General features: G+C 48.5%; 1 protein-coding gene across 3 annotated transcripts in view; it reads left to right on the top strand.

Moving 5' to 3' along the window:
* The first annotated feature begins 463 nt into the window (after positions 1 to 463).
* PSD4 (pleckstrin and Sec7 domain containing 4) overlaps positions 464 to 9165 on the top strand; it is a 45216-nt gene continuing 36514 nt past the window's right edge. The window contains exon 1 of one of the 3 annotated variants that reach the window (XM_043917854.1): positions 464 to 603. The gene's annotated coding sequence lies outside the window, so the exon portion shown is untranslated. The remainder of the gene's footprint in view (positions 604 to 9165) is intronic. The other 2 variants (XM_043917856.1, XM_043917855.1) reach the window with 2 other exon arrangements.

Below are 9165 nucleotides of genomic sequence, written 5' to 3'. Positions count from 1 at the left end.
TGGGGCATTGAAAAATAAGAGACTCCTGCCAATACCACGACCTCTGAGAACATGTTTACTAAGACAAATTCAAGTTTCAAGACACAGCTATTCGTCTTCAAGCCACCGATCCGCTTCAAGCAAGGGAAATTTCACCATAAATCAAGTTATAGACGCTTAATTTCTTGAGCCCAAATAAATACTACAGGATGGGTTTGGAGGGACTCGGATTTGGACCCGGCTCGGGGCCGTGCACACGTCTGAGATTCCGGCTGGTTTCTGGACTGGAGGAGGACACCGGAGCGGGGCTCCAGGCGCCGGCGGCCGGCCCGTCTGGAACATCGCAGGTCGTGCAGGAGGCGCCCGCCCGCCGGGCCGGCCCCGCGCCGCCGCCGTCAGACCAGTCGGACGGCTTCGCGCGCCCCGCCCCGCGCCGCCGGTTCTGCCGCCGCCCTAGTCTCCGCGCCGGAAACCCAGCGCCTCCCGCGAGCCGCGCGCGCGAGCTGGACCGGCCCGGCCCCCCGCGCAGCCGCCGCCCCGCAGCCCCCTAGCCGGCGCCTGGGCTCCGGGCCATGGGGCGCCCGCGCGGGCGGGCGGCCGGAGGAGGAACCCGGCGGGACTCTGGTAAGAGCAGCTGGGGCCCCGCGCCGCCCTCGATGGGGACCGTGTGCCAGTGCACCGGGGCGCCGAGCGGGGGAGCCCCAGTGCAACCGGGGAGAGCGGGAGCGAGTGGGGGTCCTCCGCCTTCAACTTCATCAGGCGGCGGGGCCAGGGGCCGCAGGGGGACAACAGAGCCTGCCTTGGCCTGGGGTGCCATGGCCCCTCTGACCCCCTCCAGCTGGGCGGGGTGCATTTGGGTGCAGGAGGAGTCCTCAAAAGCCTCCAGCGTCTGAGCCAGGCGCCACGGAGGGCCCTACTCCTTATTTCCCATTGGCCTCGGTGGCCCCTGGGGCCTGTGACCCGGTCGGGACCTTCTCTCTGTTTGCTGGGAGCCTGGCCGGCCTGGCAGGCTGTCCGCCTCTCCAGGAGCGCATGGGGATGGAGGAGAAGCCAGCTGTTCCCTATTTGCTTGGGTGCTGGCCCCCCTCTCCTTGGCCCTGCTAGGTGTGTCTGGTCAGAAGACCCTAGAGATTCCTAAGACAGTAAACAGTGTCTGCCCGGCTAACAAACTCTCATTATCCCCCTAGGGTTCTTTCTGGCCTTGCACTTGAGTTTAGCTTCTTTCAGTAAAATAGTGGAGCCAGGACTGTGAGTTCCTTGCAGGTGTTTTTCCCCTGGGCTGCAAGGCTCAGCGCATTGCTAAGTGTGCTCACCCAGACCCCTGTGTCCACGGCCTGCATGCCTGGGTCAGGCGGGCAGCAGCAAAGTGAAAGCTAGGGCAGCCAGGGGCCCCACCTGCCCTTGAACCTCATTAGCCCAGTCCTTTCCCTGGCCCAAGGTTGATTGAATGTAATTAGCCACTAATTGAATGTCTCTGAGCCCCTCTACATGTGAAACACACCAAGGTCAGATTTAGACAGCTGACCCTGCTGAGTGATTCATTCTTTTCTTCCAGATATGGTGTTTCCCTTAGGTGAGGGGTCTGAAGAAGGGTCATTCATTCATTCATCCAAAATTTACTGAGTGCCAACTACTAATGAGACAAGGAGGCACTGAGAATATAGCTGCTCTTATTTACAGGAGTTGTGGGAAAGAGAAAATAAGTAAGCAGATGAATCATATTATTTCAGAGAGTGAGAAGTGCTGTAAAACAAAACAAAGCAGGATGACCATGGGCATGAGCATGCATGCTCAGTCGAGTCTGACTCTTTGCGACCCCTTGGGCGGTAGCCAGCCAGGCTCCTCTGTCCGTGGCATTCTCTAGGAAAGAATACTGGAGTGGGTTGCCATTTCCTTCTCCAGGAGATCTTCCCAACCCAGGGACTGAGCCCTTGTCTCCTGCATTGGCAGGCGAGTTCTTTACCAGGGAGCCCCCAGGGAAGCTGTCCGACTTGTTGGGAAGTTTAAATCTGAGGCATCGATTTGAGTTTCCCCGGAAGACATATCCTTTTTTTCTCTTTAATATTTATTTATTTATCTGGCTTTGCGGGGTCTTAGTTGCAGCGTGTGAACTCTTAGTTGTGGCATGTGGGATCTAACTTCCCTGACGAGGGATCAAACCCAGGCCCTCTGCATTGGGAGCAAGGAGTCTTAGCCACTGGACCACCAGGGAAATCCCAGAAGACATATTCTTTTGACTCACTTGTTTGTTCATTCATTCGAAAATACTGAGGGCCCACATGTTAGGCACTGTTCTGGGTGTTAAGTATACACCACTGAATAAGACAGTCTTTCCTCTCGTAGAGCTTATTTTCCGGTGGAGAGAAATGGACAGTAACAACACATAGTAACACAGAGATTTGCTCAGTCGTGTCTGACTCTTTGCGACCCCACAGACTGTAGCCTGCCAGGGTCCTCTGTCAATGGAATTCTCCAGGGAAGAATACTAGAGTGGGTTGCCATTCCCTTCTCCAGGGGATCTTCCTGACCCAGGGAACGAACCTGGGCCTCCTGCATTGCAGGCAGATTCTTTACTGTCTGAGCCACCAATGAAGCCCACAGTAATAATAACAGTCATTTTATTGTCATGTCACATAAATGCTATGAACAAAAGCAAAGCAGCGTAAGGGGTGAGAAGGTGATGGGGGCTCCTGGGTTCAATAGGGTGGTCAGGGCAGGCTGTGCTGAGGAGCCAAGTGTAGACAAGACACAGGTATGTGACTCTCTGGGGAAAGAACATTCCAAGCAGGGGGAAAAGCAAGTGCAAAGGCCCAGAGATGTAAAGGAGGCTGGAGCAGACTGGGCATTGCTGAACATGTTAGAGGAATGGGCTCTCATTAGAGGGCGCGGGGTTTAGACTGCTGATCAGAGACATGCAGGAGGGCAGGTGATGCTCTCAGCTGCTGTGACAAAAGATTTACATGCTCCCAAGAAAACTTCCCATGTGGCGCTAGTGGTAAAGAGCTCCCCCTGCCAGTGTAGGAGACATAAGAGATGCTGGTTCTATCCCTGGGTTGGGAAGATGCCTTGTAGAAGGAAATGGCAACCCACTCCAGTATTCTTGCCTGGAGAATCCCATGGACAGAGGAGCCTGGCGGGCTACAGTCCATAGAGTCACAAAGAGTCAGACATGACTAAAGTGACTTTGCATGCACACAAGTAAGAAAACTCAGGGTCGGGCCTGATGGTTTACACTAGCAGGGGAATAGGCAATCACCAGAGATGCAGAATGTGTCTCTTGGTAGGAGAAGTATCACTTGCTTTTCTTTTTTTTTAATTTAATTTTTAAATTATTTATTTATTTTTTTGGCCATGTCCCTTGGCATGTGGGATCCTAGTACCCCGACCAGGGACTGAACCCTTACCCCCTAAGTTGGAAGCATAGAGTCTTAACCACTGGACCACTCGGGAAATCCCTCACTTGTTTTTCTTACACCCAGCATCCATCAAAAGAACATGGGCTAAAGTGGGAGGTGGACCACAAGTTTTTCAAATCACTAAAGACTGGCTATGGGGAGCAAAACTGTTGCCATCTAGAAAAATTCCAATAATCTTTTACAAAGAATAATCTGATTAGTAGGCTCAAAAGAGAGTCAGGAGAGTATGTTGAGGCATGTACTATATGCTAAGCTCTCCTTTAAGCACCTTATATGCAAACACAGACCAGCCTCACAGCATGTCTGTGAGGTACAGACAACCCCGTTTCACAGATGAGAAAACTGAGGCCAGCAAGAAGCAAGTTGCCCACTTTTCTACACAGCTAATGACTGAAGAAGAATCAGGATTTATAATCATGTGGTGCAGTTTTAGAGCCAAGTGTTCTGAAAGAGAGAGAGAGGCTTTGGCTGAAGGGATGTTTGTTAGGGCTCCAGGGTGTCTCACAGCAGGGGGTTCTTAGAAGACAGCAGGGCTTTTGGGTGCATTCCACCTCTTTTCTTCTTTTTAAGACAATCTTTGTGTGGGTTACAAATTCTTTTAAAAATATTTTGAAAGGTACTACTTGCCTGTTAAAAATTGTTTTTTACAGATGTTTATTCAAACAGCCCTTAAGGAGCACAGAAATCTCTCTTATGGTCCTGTCCTCTGATTCCCAGTCCTCCTCAGAGGCCATTGAGAATGCTTGCGGATAAATGTTCTATTTGTAAATGAGTGTGTCTGAATTGTACTTTTAAAAAAAGTATTTTTAAATTAATTTTATTATTTAATTTTGTCTGCGCTGGGTCTTGGTTGCTGCTGTGGGCTTTTCTCTATTTGCAGCGAGCGGGGCCTACTCTCTAGTTGCGATGCATGGGCTTCTCACTGCGGTGGCTTCTCTTGTTGCAGAATTCAAGCTTCAGTAGTGGGGGCACACCGGAGAAAGCAATGGGACCCCACTCCAGTACTCTTGCCTGGAAAATCCCATGGATGGAGAAGCCTGGTAGGCTTTGGTCCATGGGGTCGCTAAGAGTCGGACACGACTGAGCAACTTCACTTTCACTTTTCACTTTCATGCGCTGGAGAAGGAAATGGCAACCCACTCCAGTGTTCTTGCCTGGAGAATCCCAGGGATGGGGGAGCCTGGTAGGCTGCCATCTATGGGGTCACACAGAGTGGGACACGACTGAAGTGACTTAACAGCTTAGCAGCAGCAGTGGTGGCCCACAGACTTAGTTGCAGCGTGTGGGATCTTCCTGGACCAGGGATCGAACCTGGGTCCCATGAATTTGCTGGCAGATTCCTGACCACTGGACCATCACGGAAGTCCTAGATTGTACTTTTGTTTTTTTTTAACACAAATAAGAAAACTCAGGTGTGTACCTTTTTTTTTTTTTTAACTTAATATACTTATTCTGATTTAGGACATAGAGATATACTTCATCTTTTTAAAATAAATATGTTTGTACTGTATTTCTCTAGTCATTCCTTTATGGTCTTCTAAATTGTTTTTCCTATTTTTGTTAGTTTGCTGTGGTAGACAAGTATGCATTTGGATACTTGTACCTACATCGGGCTTCCTAGGTGGCACTAGTGGTAAAGAACCCATCTGCCCGTGCACGAGACACAAGAGACGCAGGTTTGCTCCCTGCATCAGGAAGATTCCCTGGAGGAGGGCATGGCAACCCACTCCAGTATTCTTGCCTGGAGAATCCCACGGACAGAGGAGCCTGGTGGGCTACAGTCCATGGGGTCACAAAGAGTCGGACACAGGACTGAAGTGACTTAGCGCACATGCATGTACCTACATCTTCGCTCACTCTGTGACTTTCCGCAGGGGAAATCCATAAACATGTAACTACTGATTGAAAAGCTCTGTGTAGTTTAGATTTACACTGATGCTGCCAGCCTGCAGCTACACTGAAGCCCCAGTCTGACTTACTGCTTCCGGGATTGCTTGTTTGTGTTGGCATGGTCCTGCAGACTTGGGCATCACATTGTCATTTTTAATAGGTATTTCTTTATTGTGAGCGATGTTATGAGTCTCCTGTATTTTTTAAGCCCTTTGTCTTTCTCTTTCTGTTCATGTCCTTGGCCTCTGGTTTAACTTGGATTTTTGTCTTCATGTTGTTGTTTTTGAATTCTGAGGGAATTATAAGGGATCTTATTATGATTTCCTCTTTATCCCTCATCACTGACTGCCCTTCAGCATCTTCCTTTTGTGCACAGCAGCTACTCTGATATATTTATGATATGTTTATCCTGGGATCCAGACTGTTTTAGAGAAATATATGGTGTTGATTTATATATGCATGTAATTTAAACTTACAGACGTTGTATTGTGCTACAAATCTGGATCTTACTTTGAAACCCAATGCTGTTTTTCAAGATTTATCTGGCTGGTGTCTGGACACTTGGTTTATTGCTTCTGATTGTTGTACTGCATCCCATGGTTGGAATTACGAAATTATCGTATCCATTGACTCTTTTTTTTAATTAGTTTATTTTTAAGTTGAAGGATAATTGCTTTACAGAATTTTGTTGTTTTCTGTCATACCTCAACATGAATCAGCCATAGGTATACATATATCCCCTCCTTTCTGAACATCCCTCCCACCTCCCTCCCCATCCCACCCATCTAGGTTGATACAGAGCCCCTGTTTGAATTCCCTGAGACATACAGCAAATTCCCCTTGGCTCTCTGTTTTACATATGAAAATATAAGTTTCCATGTTACTCTCTTTCCATGTTACATCTCACCCTCTCCTCCCCCTCCCTATGTCCATAATCTGTTCTCTATGTCTGTTTCTCCATTGCTGCCTTGTAAATAAATTCATCAGTACCATCTTTCTAGATTCCATATATATGCATTAGTATATGACATTTATTTTTCTCTTTCTGACTTCACGCTGTATAATGGGCTCTAGGTTCATCTACCTCATTAGAACTGACTCAAATGTGTTCCTTTTTTATGGCTGAGTAATATTCCATTGTGTATATGTACCACAACTTCTTTATCCATTCATCTGTCGATGGACATCTAGCTTGCTTCCATGTTCTAGCTGTTGTAGAGTGCTGCAGTGAACATTGGGGTACATGTGTCTTTTTCAATTTTGGTTTCCTCAGGGTATATGCCTAGGAGTGGGATTGCTGGGTAATATGGTGGTTTTGTTCCTAATTCTTTAAGGAATCTCCATACTGTCTTCCATAGAGGCTGTATCAATTTACATTCCCACCAACAGGGCAGGAGAGTTCCCTTTTCTCCACACCCTCTCCAGCATTTATTGTTTGTAGACTTTTTGATAATGGCCATTCTGAGGTGATATCTCATTGTAGTTTTGATTTGCATTTCTCTAATGATTAGCAACACTGAGCATCTTTTCATGTGTTTGTTAGCCATCTGTATGTCTTCTTTGGAGAAATGTCTGTTTAGGTCTTTTTCCCACTTTTTGATTGGGTTGTTTGTTTTTCTGGTATTGAGTTGTATGGGCTGCTTGTATATTTTGGAAATTAATCCTTTGTCAGTTGCTTCATTTGCTGTTATTTTCTCCCATTCTGAGGGTTGTCTTTTCACCTTGTTTATAGTTTCCTTTGCTGTGCATCAGCTTTTAAGTTTAACTAGGTCCCACTTGTTTACTTTTGTTTTTATTTCCATTACTCTAGGAGGTGGTCATAGAGGGTCTTGCTTTGATTTATGTCATCGAGTATAACCACTGATTCTTATTGGCTTGGTCTAGAAAGTTTTTTGGGAGAAATGGCATGATGGGGGTGAGCCTTGGCGGATGAAGAGGATTGGCTGGGAGGAAAGGAGAATGGGGAAGGGAAGTAGAGCTGACCAGGAGCCCAGCTTGAGGACACGCCAACGTGTGAAAGTTCCAAGAATGTTCAGGGGAGCCCCATAGACTGGGGGTGTGGCTCAGGGTGGGCTTGTGTGGTCCCAGGAGAGGCTGGGGGAGGATCTCAAATGCCTGTGTTGGGCTTTCCCTAAAGGCAACGGGGAGAAGCAGTGGGCTAGGGGTCAATCAGGAAGGATTTTCAAGAGCAGGGGTGGTCTCCTGAAGGAGAATTGGGACTGTGGACGTGAACCTGGGAAGCAGGGGAGGTCCTGGGGTTCTCCAGGTAAGGGAGGAATGGTGGGGCTGCCGGGCAGGGAGAACCAGCAGGACTGGGCGCCGGAGGCATGAGGGGTGCCTGCTCACCTGGGGAAACCAGGCAGATGGGTTGTCACTGACAGGACCGAGGGCAGACCTGGGCACAGGGGTGGGGAGGTGCACTCACGGGCATGTGGACAGGCTGTCAGGCGCCTAATCATTCTGAAGTCCTGCTCACCTACCTAGAGTGTTCTCGTTGATAGTTAGGACTGCAGGCTGGGGAGTGTTTCTGACCCTTCAGTGAGTGGGTAGGAGGTGAACATGTCGGAATGGGTAGGTCATCATGTGCCGTTGTTATTGTTTAGTTGCAAGTTGTGTCCGACTCTGTGACCCCATGGACTATAGCCTGCCAGGCTTCTCATGGAAGTCCATGAGAAATCCATGGGATTTCACCTGCAAGAATACTGGAGTGGATTGCCATTTCGTTCTCCAGAAGACCTTCCCAATGCAGGGATTGAACTCAGGTCTCCTACACTACAGGCAGATTCTTTACCATCTGAATTTCCAGGGAAGCCCCCAAGGGCAGAAGAGGCCCCTCTAGAACAAAGCCCTGGGCAGGCATGCAGGGAGATGTAGATGGAGAGGCTGGACCAACAAGGAGGCATGGATGCCCTTTGGAACTCTGCCCTCTGCTGGCTCCACAGCCTCGGGGATGCATCCTCTCATCATGGAAAGCTGGTCAGCGGACGGCCAACAAGGGCTCCCTACCTTCCAGGTGTCTCTCCGTGGATCCTTGAAGCATGCATGGAAGGGCTGAGGCAGACAGGAGGGAAAGGACCTCAGGAAGCACAGGTGTGCCGGCTCTCTCCCTGGGGAGGAGCTCCGGGCCCTAGCACTGTTCCAGCTGGAAGTTGCCAAGCCAGACAGGCTGCCCCCTCTGTCCCCGTGGGCAACTGTTGATAGACATGATCATCTCCAGCTGGCATGTAGAGGGCACTGGGGAGCCCATGGCTTTGTTGCTCTGGGCAGGCTTAAGTGTGGGCACCTCCAGGGGATCACTGACCTTTCGGGGGGCCCCAGGAAATGCCTTGCTCTTTTTGTCTCCCTTCTTCACTATGTCAGAGCATATCTGTTCCTTTAGGTAACACAAGAAGAGCCTTGGTTTTCTGCCAGTTGTGCATCTGAATTGAATTCTATGCTCATCAATCAATGATGGATGAAGGCCAGTTAGCATTATAAGGAGTATCCCAGTTCTTTCTCCCAAAGAGTAACTGCCTGAAAGGTTGAACTCAGCCGTATAAAAATTGTCTACTCGTCCACATAGTTTGTCATGATTTCTGGCATGAGAATTTTCCACCTATACTATTTCATTTAACATTTTTTCCCGAGTGCATGCAGTTTGAAAAATCAATGTGAAGTAGGCATAATTTACTTTAGTGTGGTCCTTAGCAACAATATCTGTGAAATTATGACTTTTTACTGCATATTCAAGTACATTCTTAACTATTAAAAATGTTTATTATGTATACCATATGCCTACTTAGGCAAATACAGCTTTAGATTGGTGGATTCATGGAGGAGATAATCTTTACGATGTGAACTGAAGTGAAAGTTGCTCAGTCCTGTCTGACTCTTTGCAACC

This window comes from Cervus elaphus, chromosome 11, assembly GCF_910594005.1.
Source record: "Cervus elaphus chromosome 11, mCerEla1.1, whole genome shotgun sequence".
Lineage (NCBI taxonomy): Eukaryota > Metazoa > Chordata > Mammalia > Artiodactyla > Cervidae > Cervus > Cervus elaphus.
The sequence above is the reverse complement of the archived record's forward strand: the minus strand, read 5'-3'. Positions and strand labels throughout refer to the sequence as shown.